At 44.8% G+C, this 19370-nt stretch overlaps 1 protein-coding gene across 4 annotated transcripts in view; it reads right to left on the bottom strand.

Annotated features, from left to right (window-relative positions):
* CASR (calcium sensing receptor) overlaps positions 1 to 13406 on the bottom strand; it is a 181711-nt gene extending 168305 nt beyond the window's left edge. For 2 of the 4 annotated variants that reach the window (XM_039504209.1, XM_039504222.1), the window contains exon 1: positions 13285 to 13406. The gene's annotated coding sequence lies outside the window, so the exon portion shown is untranslated. Of the gene's footprint in view, positions 1 to 13024; positions 13108 to 13284 lie in introns of those variants that run through there. The other 2 variants (XM_039504211.1, XM_039504214.1) reach the window with 2 other exon arrangements.
* Between the last annotated feature and the right edge of the window lie 5964 nt (positions 13407 to 19370).

Below are 19370 nucleotides of genomic sequence, written 5' to 3'. Positions count from 1 at the left end.
TTTTATTCAATCTATTTATTGCTGACCTGGGAACCAAGAGTAGGAGTGGGCTGATAAAGTTTGCGGATGACACCAAGTTGGGAGGTATTGCCAATTCGGAAAAGGATCGGGATATCCTCCAGGGAGATTTGGATGACCTGGTAAACTGGAGTATTAGTAGCAGGATGAAATTCAATAGTGAGAAGTGTAAGGTAATGCATTTAGGGATGACTAACAAGAATTTTAGTTATAAGCTAGGGACGCACCAGTTGGAAGTAACAGAGGAGGAGAAGGACCTAGGAGTCCTGGTTGATCGTAGGATGACTATGAGTAGGCAATGTGATGTGGCCGTTAAAAAAGCTAATGAGGTCTTGGGATGCATTAGGCGAGGTATTTCTAGTAGGGACAAGGAGGTGCTAGTCCCGTTATATAAGGCGTTGGTGAGACCTCATTTGGAGTATTGTGTGCAGTTTTGGTCTCCCATGTTTAAGAAGGATGAATTCAAACTGGAACGGGTACAAAGAAGGGCCACTAGAATGATCCGAGGAATGGAAGGTCTGTCGTATGAAAGGAGACTTGAGGAGCTCGGTTTGTTTTCCTTAACCAAAAGAAGGATAAGAGGAGATATGATTGCACTCTTTAAATATATCAGAGGGATAAATACCAGGGAAGGAGAGGAATTATTTCAGCTCAGTGCTAATGTGGACACGAGGACAAACGGATATAAGTTGTCAGTCAGGAAATTCAGGCTTGAAATTAGACGAAGGTTTCTAACCATCAGGGGAGTGCAATACTGGAACAGCCTACCGAGGGAAACAGTGGGGGCGAAGGACCTCCATGACTTTAAGATTAAGCTAGATAAGTTTATGGAGGAGATGGTATGATAGGATAACGGGCTTAGTCAATAGGTCAATTAAGTGCCACACTGGTAAATTGTACAATGGGTCAATGACATGATATAACCTTTTTCCAGAGGGTATGGCTGGAGAGTCTTGCCCGCATGCTCGGGGTTCAGCTGACCGCCATATTTGGGGTCGGGAAGGAATTTTCCTCCAGGGAAGATTGGCAGTGGCCCTGGAGGTTTTTCGCCTTCCTCCGAAGCATGGGGCAGGGGTCGCTAGCTAAAGGAGTGGGTGGATCGGCTTATGTGGCCTGCATCTAGCAGGAGGTCAGACTAGATGATCATAATGGTCCCTTCTGATCTTGAATTCTATGATTCTATGATTCAGCAGAAACTCCAGAATATCCCCACAGACCAGTGGTTAGGGCACTTGTCCCATTTATTTATTTTGAGAGAAAGAGCTGACCTGGCCTAGGCACCTACCCCCAGGAGAGGGCTCACAGCTGCAAATCCTGAGTGGAAGGAGGTGCCCCTGCTTAGGCCACTTCCCTTCTCAGATGGCTCCGTGCTCATGTTCCTTCCTGGCTTTTGAAGGATACCTTTCTTATGCCCCTGACTCTCCCCGTGCACTGTATAGGGAGCCTGGGCACTTAACGCAGGGCTGTGGATTCCACTGGGTGGCAGGAGGCCTAAACGTTAGTCATCGCAATATCTAATGTTTAAATCCCTTTTGTCGACTGTGCCCCTAGTGTTCAAGCCTGTACTCACTGAAGCCAATGGTAAAACTCCCCTAGCTTCAGGGGTGTAGGATCAGGCCTCAAGACAGATGTATATGTCTTACGTACCAAAATGGTTACTCTAGGTTAAAGTTGCAAGCATGGGAGGAGATAGGCAAAGTACTTACTGCAACAAGCCTTTTCCATCTTTAATTTCTGTGAGTCTGTAATACTGAAGGGAGTCTCAGGGAAAGGATTACAGTTCTAGATTTGCAAACCCACTGCCACCTCTATTAGTGAAAATTTTGTTCTCTTAATTAACAGGTATACATCTCATAATCCCTTCCCCTAACAGTGTATGAACTCTTGTTCACTTAAAAAATTTCATTTAGGAGGAAATGTGTATCATTAGGAAGTGTCACTACTGCATTATTCTTAGGTAAGAATTATGATTTTTTTCCTTCCTTGTCCATATCTATAACATTTTGTGTGTGAAAAAATAGACATTACTGTATTGTGTCTTGATACAATGATGATAAGCACTTACAAATACCTTAGATTGTCTTAAATAAATGCTGACTTCCAGCCCACCCCGTATGGCTACAGTGACTGTTGCAATTGTTAACTAAAAAAAAATTCATACATGGATTTCTAAAATCCCTCAGTGCTCAGTACTCTGGTTTGTAATATTATAGTTCTTGTTTCTGTGTTAGAAATGTATCTCATTTGTATGTTTTATGTCATCTGCCCTCATATTTCTTAATAAAGTTAAGATAATTGCTTTTTTTCTAGGTAATGTGTGTATTTAAAAAACTTGTTCAACTGTTTCTTAAACAGCTGATTGTGCAATTTATAACTACTTGTTATTCATTTGAAAAGTTATTGGTATCTTTCTAGTCAAGTACATGTAAATTGAAAAATGTGTTTATAATTGCTGAATATTCTAAATAACTGTATTAAATAGCAGTAGTATATTCATTGTGAGATGTATTAATGAAGCACTAGTTGTGTTGTGGTTATTGATTTAATTTTAAGGCTCTGTACATGCTGGCCCATTTTCACCATTACTCTATGTTGCTATTAAAGCTGGGTGAACAACTCACAATGAACTTACTCAGATAATTTAAGTATCAGAAGGGTAGCCGTGTTAGTCTGGATCTGTAAAAAGCGACAGAGTCTCCTATGGCACCTTATAGACTAATAGAAGTATTGGAGCATAAGTACTTCTGTTAGTCTGTAAGGTGCCACAGGACTCTTTGTCAGGCTTTGGCTACACTTGCATTTCAAAGCGCTGCCGCGGCAGCGCTTTGAAGCGCTAAGTGTAGTCAAAGCGCCAGCGCTGGGAGAAAACTCTCCCAGCGCTGTCCGTACTCCACATCCCTGTGGGGAATAACGGACAGCGCTGGGAGCGCAGCTCCCAGCGCTGGGGCTTTGACTACACTGGCGCTTTGTAGCGCCGCAATTTGCAGCGCTGCAGAGGGTGTGTTTTCACACCCTGCTGCAGCGCTGCAAATTTGTAAGTGTAGCCAAGCCCTCAGACAATTTAGCCACTTTTTGGTTTGTGAATTATCTATGAACAGACTTTGTTTTTTGGTCAATTTGTTTCAGGAATGTTTGTGTGAACAAACAAGTATATGGTTCACGCACAACTACAAATTCATTTTTGGAGAAAGTTGAATTCCACGTTTAATTGTGGTCTATGGGCTAGGGCCTACATTTAGAACTCATACTCCTCTTGATCCACAGGAGCTCGCCCACAGATGTCAGTAGGAAGTTTATACAGAGGTCCAGGGAAGAATCTGGCCTCTATGTAATAAACTAAAACGTTTAGTTATCTGTTAAATCACATTCAGTATCACTCACTGGAAAATATTCTCATCTTTAGAATCAGTGCTCGCTCTGCTTTCTATATTTCTTCCGTAGCCTTGTATTTTTTCACCAGCCTGCTTTTTTGTCTGCGTATGGACAACTGAAAGGTCTTAAAATGAAATTGTAAATGGGGAACCATCATCAAATGCATTTGTTTCTAGTAGAGTCCTGCAGGGATTTCTTCTTGGCCCTAAGCTATTTAAGATGTTTATCAATGGTGTAGAAGAAAACAAAATCATCACTGATAAAGTTTGCAGATAACCCAAATTGGGGGAATAATAAATAATGAGAAGGACAGGTCACTGATTCAGAGCAATCTGGATCACTTGGTAAACTGGGGCAAACAAACAGTATGAGTTTTAATACAGCTAAATGTAAATGTATACACCAGGAACAAAGAATGCAGGCCATACTTACAGGATGGGGGACTTAAACCTGGGAAACAGTGACTCTAAAAAAGATTTCAGAGTGGTAGCCATGTTAGTCTGTATCAGCAAAAAGAATGAGGAGTACTTGTGGCACCTTAGAGACTAACAAATTTATCTGATCATAAGCTTTTGTGGGCTAAAATCAACTTACTCAGATGCATGCGGTGGAAAATACAGTAGGAAGATATATATACACACAGAGAACATGAAAAAATTTCTCCTGCTGATAATAGCTCACCTAAATTAATTACTCTCGTTACAGTTGGTATGGCAACACCCATTTTTTCATGTTCTCCGTGTGTATATATCTTCCTACTGTATTTTCCACTGCATGCATCCAGTGAAATGGGTTTTAGCCCACAAAAGCTTATGCTCAAATAAATGTGTTAGTCTGTAAGGTGCCACAAGTACTCCTCATTCTGAAAAAGATGTGGGGGTCATAGTGAATACATGAGCTCCCTGTCAGCTGTGGCCAAAAGAGCCAATGTGATCCTGGGATGCATAAACAAGAAATTCTTGAGAAGGAGTATAGAGGTTATTTTACCTCTGTATTTGGCTGTAGGGCAACTGCTGCTGGAATACTGTGTCCAGTTCTGGTGTCCACAATTCAAGACAGATGTTTATAAATTGGAGAGATTTCAGAGAAGAGCCATGAGAATGACTAAAGGATTAGAAAACATGCCTTTCAGTGATAGACTCAAGGAGCTCAATATATTTAGCTTAACAAAGAGAAGGTTAATGGGTGACTTGATTATATTCTCTAAGTACTAAATGGGGAACAAATATTCAATAATGTGGTCTTCAGTCTAACAGAGAAAGGTATAACATGATCCAATGTCTGGAAGTTGAAGCAAGACAAATTCATACTGGAAATAAAGTATAAATTTTAACAGTAAGGGTAATTAACCACTGGAACAACTTACCAAGAGTCATGGTGCAGTCTCCATCACTGACAATTTTCAAATCAAGATCTGATTTTTTTATTTGGGAATTATTTGGGGGAAGTTCTATGGTCTGTGTTATAGAAGTTCAGACTGGATGATCACAATGGTCCCTTCTGGCCATGAAATCTATGGCTCTATCAATCCAAGTACTCCAATATCCTGTCTCCCACAATGATCAGAACCAGATACTACAGAAGGTGCAAGAAACTCTACAGTAGACAGATGTGGGATAATTTGCCTCCTTCAAGTTTTCATGCTAGCCACTAATAGTTAAAATTGGGTAAAACCCTTAATCATTAAGTTTTATCTGCCTTCTAAAACCCTTTTAAAAATTATTAAATTAAATTATTAAATTATAAATTCCAGTTCCTCTTTAAATCTTGCTAATCAACAGCATCCTGTGGCAATGCATTCCACAGTCTTGTATGACAAAAGTATTTCTATCCATTCTGAATTTGCTGCTTTTCAATTTTATTAATCATCCCCTTGTTCTTGTGTTACAATACAGGGAACAGAATTTCTCAATCCACCTTCTGTTTAGCATTCACTATACTTACTCTTATTATACTTTTATCATTGAATCATAGAATCATAGAATCTCAGGTTTGCAAGGGACCTCAGGAGGTCATCTAGTCCAACCCCCTGCTCAAAGCAGGACCAAACCCAACTAAATCATCCCAGCCAGGGCTTTGTCAAGCCTGACCTTAAAAACCTCTAAGGAAGGAGATTCCACTACCTCCCTAGGTAACCCATTCCAGTTCTTCACCGCCCTACTAGTGAAAAAGTTTTTCCTAATATCCAGCCTAAACCTCCCCCTCTGCAACTTGAGACCATTACTCCTTGTTCTGTCATCTTCTACCACTGAGAACAGTCTAGATCCATCCTCTTTGGAACCCCCTTTCAGGTAGTTGAAAGCAGCTATCAAATCCCCCCTCGTTCTTCTCTTCTGCAGACTAAACAATCCCAGTTCCCTCAGCCTCTCCTCATAAGTCATGTGTTCCAGCCCCCTAATAATTTTTGTTGCCCTCCGCTGGACTCTCTCCAATTTATCCACATCCTTCTTGTAGTGTGGGGCCCAAAACTGGACACAGTAACTCCAAATGAGGCCTCACCAGTGCTGAGTAGAGGGGAATGATCACATCCCTTGATCTGCTGGAAATGCCCCTACTTATACAACCCAAAATGCCATTAGCCTTCTTGGCAACAAGGGCACACTGTTGACTCATATTCAGCTTTTCGTCCACCGTAACCCCTAAGTCCTTTTCTGCAGAACTGCTGTCCAGCCATTCGGTCCCTAGTCTGTAGCAGTGCATGGGATTCTTCCGTCCTAAGTGCAGGACTCTGCACTTGTCCTTGTTGAACCTCATCATATTTCTTTTGGCCCAATCCTCTAATTTGTCTAGGTCCCTCTGTATCTTATCCCTACCCTCCAGCGTATCAACCACTCCTCCCAGTTTAGTGTCATCTGCAAACTTGCTAAGGGTGCAGTCCACACCATCCTCCAGATCGTTAATGAAGATATTGAATAAAACCGGCCCCAGCACTGACCCTTGGGGCACTCCACTTGATACCGGCTGCCAACTAGACATGGAACCATTGATCACTACCCGTTGAGCCCGACCATCTAGCCAGTTTTCTATCCACCTTACCGTCCATTCATCCAGCCCAGACTTCTTTAACTTGCTGGCAAGAATACTGTGGGAGACTGTATCAAAAGCTTTGCTAAAGTCCAGAAATAGTACATCCACAGCTTTCCCCTCATCCACAGAGCCGGTTATCTCGTCATAGAAGGCAATTAGGTTAGTCAGGCATGACTTGCCCTTGGTGAATCCATGCTGACTGTTCCTGATCACTTTCCCCTCCTTTAAGTGGTTCAGGATTGATTCCTTGAGGACCTGTTCCATGATTTTTCCATTGCTCTTCCTATTCATCTCTTCCCTAAAGTGAACAATCCCAATCTTTTCAATCTCTCTTCACACGAGAGGTTTTTCATGCCTCTCACCATTTCCATCACCCTTGTCTGAATCACTTCTAAGCCTGCAGTATTTTGGTTTGTGATTAAGTGACTTGCGCTGAACATGGTCTCTCAAATGAGGGTGAACCATATATTTATTTAGTGGTGTTATACTTTTCATATTATTCTCCATTCCATTCCTTATGCATGCTAACATCTTGTTTGCTTTTTGATCATAAGTGGTCATTAGGCAGATATCTTTGTTGATGGGACCACGGTGATGCCCAGATCTTCTTCTTCAGTTGAAACTGTTAATTTAGAAACCTGTTAAGTTATATGAGTCACTTACATTTTCCCTCTCATGTGCAATGCTTTGTACTTATCAACACTGAACTTCAGTTGCCATTGTTCTTGCCCACCATTCACCTAGCTTGGTCTGGTCCTCTGAAGTTACTCACATTCTTGTACGGACAAGAGTAGCTTAAACAGTTTTGAATCATTGCGCAAATGTTATCACCTTACTGCTCACCTTCATTTCCAGATCATTAATAAATGTATTAAACAACACTGGATGTCGTATGAAACCTTGAGCACTGCTTCCTTCATTTTACAGTTGGCTCCCTCTTCACATGGATCCCCATTCTGTGCAGCACATTTTAATTGGCCTCTAATGGTATAAACAGTGTTTAAAAAGTCAATAGTGGGACCAGAGAAGCACCTTTCACATCCATTATTTATTTGTATGATAATAGCACCTAGAACCTATGGAAATCAGGGCTCCACTGAGCTAGCTGCTATACAAACACATAGTAAGAGACAGTCCGTGCTCCAATGAACTTACAATCGAAATAGATAAGACAGACAAAGGGTAGGGGAAGTTTTCAGAGACAGTGGATCTATTTGCTGCTCCCTCTTGAAGATTGCAGAATGTGGGGGTGGGCAGTTAGCTGGGCATAAGGGTCGCAGCAGTCAGTTGACCACCCCTGAAGATGCCAGAGAAAAGGAACTGGAGATCTCAGGACCTCTCCCCAAATTTGATTCTATAGTAGACATGAGGATGGGTGATTATAATCATAAGGAGTTGCAGAGTGATATCTTTTTAAAAGTTCAAATTTTGAGCTTCCCAGCCTGGACAGTATCTTTTAACTTGGCCATCCCAAGACACTTTCTGAGGCTATGTATACAGTACAGCTTAAGACAATATAAGTTATGTCATTCAGGGGCATGAATAAGCCACCCCTCTGAGCAACGCAAGTTACACTGACCTAAGCACTGGTGTGGACTGTGCTATGTTGGCTTCTCCCACTGACATAGCTACCACTGCTCTCAGTAGCTGGAGTAATTAAGTCGACAGGAGAGCTCTCTCCCATTGGCTTAGAGCGTCTGCATTAACAGCACTACAGTAGCAATGCTTCATCAATACCAGCTGCACCGCTGTAAGCTCTGTAGTGTAGCCAGAGCCTTAGGTAATAACAAGACAGACTTTCAAATGTGCAAATTTGAGCACCCCAATGTATAGTGGGTTGGGAGTTGCTTCTGACCAAGTCAAAGATGCACATTTGAAAGAGCATTTGAAAAACTGGCCCAACAACCAATAGTAATAATACTACTTTGTATGCACATAGAGCCTTTCACCTGGGAATTTCAATAGGCCTTACAAAGCTCAATTAATCCTCAAGACAGAATGCCAGGAAGTAGATATTAGTATCCCCATTTTACAGCGGGGCAAACTGACAGGAAGCGGCTTCCCAGGGTCAGAGGCCAAGCCCAGAAAAGAATTAAGGTTTCTGAATCCCAGTCTGCTGCCTTAACCACTACACCACATATGTATTATAGCCACATGGGAACTGATTACAAACCAGTATATTGTGCATGCTAACGAGTTCAGCAGGCAAGATTTTCTTGACTCTGCAGAAATGCAGCATTCACACTTGAAATAGCCCTGGATGCGACAGGTGCAAAAATTCAACACTAAAGCTACCGGTTCTGTCAGTGCTCCACTCTATTAATGGACAGTTGGGTGGACAATGATCATACAATGCTCGGCAGCAATTAGCGCAGGTAAAGCATTCCTCACTCCTGCAGTTAATAAGTGACTGAGAGGCATATCAACTTATGTAGTAGGAGCTATTTGCAACCAGCAGTACATATGCAGATAAAAGGGGAGTTTATTGATGGCCAACCTGAGCTTTGCCATTTTCCCAAGCAACACAAAGTCTCACTGACAGGTTTTATGTTGATTTAATAAAACAATTATAAAAATATTAATCATTTTTGTAAAGCACTGAGGTTTGAAAACTGTGCAAAAGGTACCAGATTGATAGACATGGAGTCTGAAGTCCTTCCCTTATAGTACGTCTGCTCAGCACAAAATGACCCACGGCAATGAGTCTCAGAGCCTGGGTCAACTGACTCAGGCTTGCACGGCTCATGTTAAGGGGCTAAAAATAGCACTGTAGACATCCAGGCTAGGGCAGGAGCTCACACTCTGAAGCCAGGTGAAGGTGAAGAGTCTCAGAGCCTAGGCTCCAGCCCAAACCCAAATGCCTATACTGCTATTTTTAGCCCCACACCACAAGCCCCATGAGCCCAAGTCAGTTGATCCAGCGTCTGAGTGCGGGGGCAGGCCCGACTCCTTCCCCCAAGCCTCTTGCCCCTCTGCCCAAGTCAGTTGATCCAGCCTGCTGCTGCAAGGGGTTGGGCAGAGGGGCAGGGGGTTGCTGTGTAGATGCACCCATGCTTACAGCACAACATAAAGTACAGCTTAGGCAACAGCAGCACAGACTGCCCCAACAACATGCCTCTGCCCCTTTCTAGAAGGGAAAGTGAAGTCAGGCTCAATCCTAAATCCATGCTAACCCAGAGTTCCAGGACCCCCCTGGGGTGGAGGGTACGAGCAGGGCCGTCCCTACCTACGGTGGTGCCCTACGCAGCCCGAGCACCTGCACACACACACCCCTGCAGGGGAAGCGGCCGCTCCGCTGGGGGGCCGGCCCCTCCGCATAGGGGAGGCTGCGCTCAAGGGCTGCAGGGCCACGGGGGCAGGAGCTGTGGGGGGCAGAAGCAGGGCAGGAAGGCCAAGGGCAGCGCAGGGGATTAGCGGGGGGCCTGGCGCCGGGAGGAGTCGCTCCCCTCCCTCCCCGCATTCACTTGTGGTGGCGGGAATCAGAGCGACCCAGCCCCAGCCTGCTCTGCTCCCCCAGCTCCCAGCCCTGTCGCTTAGGGGGAAGAGGCTTGGAGGAAGGAGTCGGGCCTGCCCCCGCACTCACCGGCGGCAGCAGGAAGCGGAGCAATGTGGCTGGGAGCTGGCGGAGCAGGGCGGGCTGAGGCCAAGTCGTTCTGCTTCCTGCCGCTGCCACTGGTGAGTGCGGGGGCAGGCCCGACCCCTTCTGCTGGCTCCAGTACCCCCACTAATCCCGTGGGCCATGTCACTTGGGGCAGAGGGCTTGGGGGAAGGGGTGGAATGGGGGAGGGGTGGGAGTGGAGCAGGGGTGGGGGCTTAGGGAAAGGGGTCAAATGGGGGCAGGGCAAGGGCAGGGGCAGAGCAGGGGGGCTGGCCGGGGGATGGGGCTGGCCACTGGAGCCGGCCACTAGAACCAGTGCTGCATATGCAGCATGCAGCTGCCTAGGGCCCCACAAAATTTGGTACCCCAAATTACATGGTGCCCTATGCAGCTGCGTATTCTGCGTATGCCTAAGGACGGCCCTGGGTCCGAGCCTGAGTCAAGCCGGGACCCAGAGTTCAAGCCCTATTGTTTTGCACTGTAGACACAGCCCCAATGGACTCGTGCTCTGGGAGTCTGCTAAAAGTATCCCACAATCCCACGGGCCAACTTTCTTTGTCCTTTAGAGAGCCAAGACTGGTGGACAGTCATGTCTTTCCACGCCGCACCATGAACAAAGGGCTAGAGCGGCCACATTTTGAAAGGGCACTAGGAAGTCTGGGATATGGGTGATTGGACTCAGGCTTGCATAATGCAGTGTAAACGCAGATGCCCCAGGTTGGGACCTAGGCATCAACAATTCCTAACCTAGGTTACAAATGAGTGTAGATGCTCAAGCTCTAGTTTAACAAACCCAGGGTGTGCTAACTCGAGTCCTACTACTAACCCTGGGCTTACATTGCAGTGTAGACATACCATCCTCACAGCCCATTCAGTCCTTGGCCTCCATGTGGAGACTGCTGAGATGACAGCGTGGTAGCAGTTTTTATGATGAGACCACTTATCCATTTGGAAGTGAGCTGAAAACAAGTCACTTCATTCAGGCCGCCAAACAAGTCACTGTATACCTGAGCTGGACTGAGAGAGATGACAGAGGTGAACAGCTAGTTCTGTAGCTCATTACTAATCCTCTTTGTCACCCATCAATTTGCTTTAAAACTGCTCTATTTTTCACTAATCTACACTGCACATCCACTGCAACAGCTTTTAGTTTATTCCATTAAACACGGGTAACTAAAACATTTCTTTAAGCTGCACAACTAACCAGTCACTTTACTACCTAGTCATTTAGCCCCATTAAAAATATTTTTAATAATCACATTACTCACATTTTACCACTTCAATAAATATAATGAAAATGCACATGAACTCAATCCTGATCCCACTGAAGTCAATGACAGAACTCCCACTGAATTCAATAGGAGCAGGACTGGATTCTACATCCTTAAGGCATAAACTTGCATTTCTTATTTAGACTAAGGGCTCAATTCTGTATCTGAACAGAGCCTGGGTGCACTGAAAGGAGAAGTGGGGTTGTGGCTAGCTGATTCTTAGTTGCCCAGCCCTGGCATAAATTAAAAATACTAGGTAGCAGCTTTAATTTATGTTGTTGGCAATAGGTACCTCAGGGAGGCAGGGAACCAGCCACAACAAAGCATCTCTCAGCCACACTCCCTCAGACTTGCCCCTCCTTCTCTTCTGGCAGGTGATGGAGCTGTTGTAAGAGGAAACAGAGTCTCTATATTGGCAGATTCCCCTATACAGGGGAAATTCTCCGAGAAGAATCTCCAGCAGGATTAAGCTCACTGTGTGCTATATGAGTAAGCAGTAGGCAGTGCAAAATTGATTTAGCAGACCAGAGAGTATGACACAAGGAAATTAAGGGGAGTTTGACCTGTGAGCAGGGTAGCCATGTAATTGGAGGATCCACCTCAAGAATTACTCTTTACAAGAGAAAAAGTAAAATAGACAAATATTTTATAAAATCAAAGTAAAAATGTCAAGATTATTTTACAGTAACATTCTATGAAAATTGAGACCAAAATGAAAACTTCAAAGCAAGATGTGTTAGTTCACAAAATGTTTCTTTATACTTAGGATGAAATCTCTTTTAATGGTATCATAATCTACCAGGCAAATTCTTTTAGTACATTTTCTGAGACACTATTTTTAGTATTCATTTTCCATCAAGCATATTTGAGACATTTTTTTTGCAGCCTATGTGATTTCTGTAAAATATGTAACTAAATAGTTTTATTTTTAGGAAATTGTCTTAGCTCCACTAATTTCTCCATAAACCTTCACCTGAGAAAACATGTATGAGTAGTACTGCTTGCCAATGAATTTTCTTTCACTTGGACATGTATATTTACAAAATACTTTAGGGCCAAAATTCACAGGTTTTTAAATCAGTCCTTAATGGAAGTTTTGCCTGAGTAAGGACTACAGTATTGGGAAACAGTTCGCTATTTAATTCCTGTTATTTCAGTGGCACATTAATCATTGGCCTTCTTACCATTACCCCTTTCAAAATGCTCTAAAACTCCTATTTTCCAAAGTATCCAAGGACAACTCTAGAGAGGCACCAGAAAAGCCCAGCAGCAGAATTTTATGCTACAACATGTTCCTTCTAGCCACGCATCATAGGATGGCACTTAACCCCGGTACATATAACCAGAGGCATGAACACCTTTTAGGCCTGGAATCGGACTTGTGCAAAACCGTACGCTTCACACTGTGCTTCCCACTTTTCGACCCCATCGGTGAAAATCTTCCAAATCAACCAAAACATATCAGCCCTCAGTTCCTTTGCTCGGGAAGAAAAGCAGGTGAAGTAAGTCCTGGGCTGATGCGAGCACAACAGAACCTGCACTAAATATCGGTGCCCCCGGGGAGCTGGGAGCCGAACGGAGGGGGCAAAGCGGGGCGCTCTGGACTTAGCCGGGGTGTTTGCTCCCGCCCCACTTCCAAGCACACTCTCCCGCAGTCACTGGCGCAAAGCCGCCCCGCTTCCCGCCCGCCCGCCCTCGCTCGCTCTTCAGCCTTTGCCGGGCTGCTCAGCAAACTCACCTCCCTGCCCGCGGGGGAAGGGGTGCAAAGGCCATGTCCAGCCACCGGCCCCGATCCCGCGCTGACCTTGCGAGGAGCGGGTCGGACTTCCCCGGGTCCCGTCCGGCCGCAGGGGCAGCGCGGCCCCCCGAGAGAGCCGAGCCGGACCAGCTGGGAGCCCTGAGCGGCCGCGGAAGCGGCGCGTCCCCTCTCTGGGGCACCCTCTGCTTGCGGCCGGGAGGTAGCGGCGCCCCCGGGCTCCCCGCCCCAGCCCCGCTCACCTCCTGCCCCGCTCCGCCTTGGGCTCGGCTCGCTGCCTCGGCGGCGCCCAGCTCGGTGCCCGGCCGGAGGGGAGGCAGCAGCTTGCGCGCTGCGGCTGCGGAGATGCTCCAGTTGCTCGGGCTGCCCCCGCTCCTACCCCTCCTCCGGCGCCGGCCAGGGCGGCAGCAGCGGCAGCATCTCCCGCAGATCCCCCAGCGGCAGCGGCGGCACTTGCAGCCTGGCGGGAGCCAGCGGAAAGGGAGGGGCACGAGCCCCTGGTCAGCTCCCGCTCCCCGCTCCCTTCCCCCAGCACCTGGGCACGCGCCCAGGCACATGCTCCACATGGACACGCGTCTGAAGATGGGTAGACTTACACCCCCCCACGCCACCCCCACACACCTGCTGCGCACACGTACTGTGTTGTGTGTACAAATAAATCACTCACACAAGTTCAGCCAGGCAAATACACCTACTACACAGGTGCACAGAAAGAGCATACACAAATCTCAGCTGCCACAGCACATCCATGCAACCATCCTATACCAGGAACATACTGGACTCACATTCCACATGTAATATACTGATATACTGGCTCTGCATGTGTTGCATAGGCGGGGGGGGGGCGGGGAAGGGGCATCGACCCCCATACCCACTTGTGAGAACATGAACTTGGGAGCAGTGCAACAGGGGGCTTCCCCCGCCCAAGGCCCCTGGCTGGAGCCAAGGTGGCATAACAGCGGAGCCCCTTCCCTTACACCTCCTCCCCCATTTGGGCCACTTTTGCAGCTCTTCTGGCACTAGCAGGGTTCCCATTCATCACCACAATATCTGAGAATCTCTGGAACAAGGAATTTATCCACAGCACACACCTATGAGGTAAGGTCGTGTTTCATTTTACATGAACTGAGGCAGAGTGGAGAATGGGTACTTGCCTCCAAGTGACAGGGAAGCATGTGGCACAGCCAGGAGTTGATCTACATCACCTGAATCCTAGTTCAGTGCTGTGAACACAAGACCCTGACTGGGGCTCCTAGATAGAAATAAATAATAATAATGGTTAATTAATTAATTATTATTATTAGTATTATTAAATGAAAGTGTAGAACCATTATACAAGACACTGGTGAGACCTCATCTGGAATACTGTGTGCAGCTCTGGTCTCCCATGTTTAAGAAATATGAATTCAAACTGGAACAGGTGCAGAGAAGGGCTAGTAGGATGGTCCTGAGGAATGGAAAAACTACCATATGAGAAGAGACTCAAAGAGCTTGGCTAGTTTAGCCTAACCAAAAGAAGGCTGAGGGGAGATATGATTGCTCTTTATAAATATATCAGAGGGATACATACCAGGGAGGGAGAGGAATTATTTAAGTTAAATGCCAATGTGGACCCAAGAACAAATGGAAATAAACTGGTCATCAGCAAGTTTAGGCTTGAAATTAGACAAAGGTTTCTAACCATCAGAGGAGTGAAGTTCTGAAACAGCCTTCCAAGGGGAGCAGTGGGGGCAAAAAAAAGCTAACTGGCTTCAAGACTGAGCTGATAAATTTATGGAAGAGATGATATGATGGGACTGCCTATGATGGCATGTGGCCCATCGATGACTGCCAGTAGCAAAAATCCCCAATGGCTGAAGACAGAACACTAGATGGGGCGGGCTCTGAGTTACTACAGAGAATTCTTTCCCAGGTTTCTGGCTGCTGGGTCTTGCTCACATGCCCAGGGTCTAACTGATTGCCATATTTGAGGTTGGGAAGGAATTTTCCCTTGGGTCAGATTGGCAGAGACCCTGGGGTTTTTCATCTTCCTCTGCAGCATGGGACACGGGTCACTTGCAGGTTTAACCTAGTGTAAATGGTGAATTCTGTGTAACATGAAATCTTTAAACCATGATTTGAGGACTTTAGTAACTCAGTCAGAGGTTAGGGGTTTATTACAGGAGGTCAGACTAGATGATCATGACAGTCCCCTCTGACCTTAAAGTCTATAAGAGAATAATATCTGTTTACCACTCTTGTATGCCACACTGTCGTTGAGGCAGTTTACGCTAATACTTTGAATAGATAATGGAGATACTACAAAACTGTGTCTTTGAAGCTGAAGATTCTGGGTTGCATCTGTGCAGTTTAGTTGATGCTTGTGATTGGGTGTGTGAGTGTAGCCACAGGTTTGCAATATACACACACTATTGTAGTACAGTACTTGGTTCTCAAGAGGTGTTACACTTAACAGAGTTTATGCTTTTAATCTTTCTTCAACCACTGCAGCCCCTGATCATTTTTGTTGTTCTTCTCTAAGTTCCCTCTAATTTCTGTTATGAGATGCCTAGGATTAAACATGATGGACTATATTCATCACTGATGAACTGCACTGAGGCTGCAATGAAGGTATACCACAGATTAAATTGGCCCAATATTCCAGGCATGGTTACTCCTCATGTGGTAATGTAATGAGTGTACTCATTTTGGAATACTCTGAATATTAGATATTGATTTCCATGATCTCATGATATTTCATCACCTGGTAATAACCCTTGTTGTCATGATAACATAAGGAACATAAGCTGCTTACACCAATAAGCAGGGACACTGGAGAGACAATTGGACAAGCCTTTAAGATGTAACTGAAAGTGTGATGTTGCACCTAGTTAGTTAATATTACTATTATTGTATGATTATTATTTAACACCCACCTGTTTCCTGTCATCCATATCATATATTGTCCTATGTCTTGCATTACTAACACAGGAAAGTGATTTGGGATACAGTGCATTTGAATGAAACTATAAACATATGAATGAAACTACAATAGTTCACTTTCAATTTAGAAAATGTTTGCTATTAAGGGGAAAAGGTGGAGTATAGAATGGCAGATAAAGTAAAGGTGCTTGTGCTTTGAAGGTCAGGGACAAGTCAAAAATGTGCTTTGAGGACTGCTTGCAATTATCAGCAATATTTGACCCATACAGAACTATACATTCAGAGGTGGCACTAGGCATAAGCAGAGTAAGCATTTGCTTAGGACCCTGAGCAGCTCAAGGGGGCCCCCATTCTCTTTTTATTATATGTTGGGGGGGATATTATTGCTTAGGGCCCCCAGTGGGCTAGTACCATCTCTGTGTAGAAACAAAGAAAAGCCAGGCTATGATTAATTTGAGAACTGTGCCCAAAGGCAAAGAAGAAAACTGTTTTCACAGTACCATGGCTACTGCCTTTCAGTACTCTGCATCTCCATTTTACAATATAGCACAGTCACAGCTGCTACTAGGGAGACGAGATAACTGAGAAAAATCAAGACACTTTTTTTTCAGGGGAGGAGGAAGGGATATAGTTGTATATATAAGACAAAGTCCCTAATATCTGGATGGCTGGTCACCCTAGCTGCTACACACTGGCGGGGTGCTGGAACATTTTGTATAGTGGGGGTGCTGAGAGCTATTGAACTAAACTGTAAACCCTGTATATAATGGAAACCTCTTCAAGCCAGGGGATGGGGCAGCAACCCCAGCACCCCTAGTTCCAGCACCTACGTCCACTGGCATTCGTTTTTTGGTCTCACACTGCCTGAAATGCAGAGAATAATCCTGTTAAACTAGTACTACAAACTCTATAGTTCTCTGTTATTTTTTTCTAATCAACATTCTTATGGTGGTAGACAGCATAGCAAATATTGTACCTGCTTTCTCAAATGCTAGACTTCTCTTCATGTATTTTTAATGCTGGTATAAGGGGTAGTATTGACAGCTTTGCAGACTGCAGTCTTCTGTCTGTCGCATAGCTACAGCGCAGGCAGTGATAATGCAATGGCTGGCCCACAGAAATTATGCAAACTTTTGTTATTGCTGGACTATACGGATTTTCCTTTTGCTCAGCTAGCAGATACCTATGTTTCTTGAGCCAAAGGTTCTTTCCTGCTGATGACCATCATGCCTGCGTGTCTGCAACACACACATTCACTACAGAGGAACAGATCTGCAATTATGGGGGAGGCAGAGGTTGTTTCAATGGGTGTAAGAAATGGGAGCAATTCATTCAAGATGACTAAATGCTTTAAAAGCTGGACTGGCTGTAACCCTGGAACTTCTTAGTGACAACTAACAAGATGCACTGGGTAGGTGCAGATGGGTTACAGGAGTCGCTTGAGTCAGGCATGTACATTCTAGTTCACTAAATAATGTTATGTGAAGTCTCAAATGAAAACCAGGGTCACACTGTTCATCAATAGCATTGTGAAGTATAGGTGCACATACTATGGAAGGGGTTATGAGTATATACAGAAAATACATTCTTAAAGCCTGTATGTCAAGGGGTTGGTCACCAGTACAGATTTTCTGTCACACAGGAGATGTTTATCCATCTGTCTGTTTACATAGATCCTGAGTATTAACTTGTTCACAATGGGTCTCCTATCATCAGTCCGACTCAATGCAAATGAAGGATTGTAAGAACTTCAAAAATAAACTAATATGAATAAAAAAACAGGGGAAGAAACCCTTATCCAGAGGTGCACTTCAAAGATTTGCTTTACTATATTTTGAGGGCAAAGAAGATACTTGGGCACCTGGGAAGTAAATAAACAACAAATTTGCTTCATTAAAGTGGGATCTAAGCCAGGCTTGACTGAAAACACTGGAGAGAACTTTGGGAGAGAAAAGCTTCTTTATACAAGAGGATAACTTCTTCACAGTGTTGTTGTAGCCATGATGGTCACAGGATATTAGAGCAACGAGGTGGGTGAGGTAATATCTTTTGTTGGACCAACTTCAGTTGGTTGAAGAGACAGCTTTCGAGCTTACATGTAGCTCTTCTTTAGGTCTGGGAAAGGTACTCAGTGTCACAGCTAAATATAAGATGGACCAGATTGTTTAGCATGAGTAGTTAACACATATTATAAGAGACCATTCAAGGTGAAGTGGCCAGTTAATACTTCTGAAATCATAGGACAAAAAAAGAGGATTAGTGGATTAAGTCCCTGATTTGTAGAGTCTAGAAAAGTTATGAATTTAAGCTCTCAGGCTTATCTTTTGAAAGTGGTGTGTGCTGGTTTCCATGAAAGATGAGGACTAAGAGGTCACCCATGAAGTGGTTGCCTTGTGAAAAGTGTTCACCAATGGGTGATATGGTGTTTTTGTCTTTTATCATTCAAGAGCATAGTGACTATGTCATTTCACCCACATAGTTGTTATTAGGGCATTTAGTGCACTGGATGAGATACACCACATGTTGTGATAGGCAGGTATAGGATCCAACAATCTTGAAAGGTGTGTTATGGGAGGTATTGATCACCGTAATGGTGGAGATATGGCTGCAAGTTTTGCATCTGTTGTTCTGGCAGGGTTTGGTGCCACTTTGAGTTGTGTCCTGGTATATGGGGATCTTGCTTCTGATGATGAGCCTGATGAGGTTGCGGGGGTTGTTTGATAGCCAGAAAGGGGATTGGGGACAGAAGAGGCTTGGGAAAGAGAATACCTTGTTAATTAAGTGTAGTATCTAGAAAGCAGAAAGTAGTCTCTATGATTTTGTTTTATATATAACCATTTGTTTCCAATATTCTTACTTATATCTCCCAAATCTCTATTTTTCATAATAGATATATTTATAATGAATACAAGAATAAGCTTAAGTGTTGTGGTATTAAGCAAAGTGCTGTTCCTGACTTGATTCTTACAAGCTGATGTGTACTGTTCCTTTGGGAACAATAGATCCGGTAATTCTGTGAGTGTTCAGTGGATAAGGAAACACTCCGAGTGTTGGAGGGGGTTGCCAGTGCCTGTCACTACCTGTACAGAGAGCAGGAGGCCTGCAGAGGCTTGAAAGGCAGTGCTTGTGCTGCCAGAGGCTGTTGGTTGCAGGAATCTGATCCACAACAGATACAGCCAAGAAACTGTTTCACGCTAAGGGCAGGTGGTGGCAGGGGCGGCTCTAGCTATTTTGCCGCCCCAAGCACAGCAGGCAGGCTGCCTTCGGCAGGAGGTCCCCGGTCCCACGGATTCGGCGGCTTGCCTGTGGGAGGTCCGCTGGTCCCATGGCTTTGGCATACCCACTGCGAATTGCCGCCAAATCCGCGGGATCTGGGACCTCTTGCAGGTGCGCCACCGAAGGCTGC

This window comes from Mauremys reevesii, linkage group 1 (assembly GCF_016161935.1).
Source record: "Mauremys reevesii isolate NIE-2019 linkage group 1, ASM1616193v1, whole genome shotgun sequence".
NCBI lineage: Eukaryota > Metazoa > Chordata > Testudines > Geoemydidae > Mauremys > Mauremys reevesii.
This window is presented reverse-complemented; position numbering and strand designations above follow the sequence as displayed.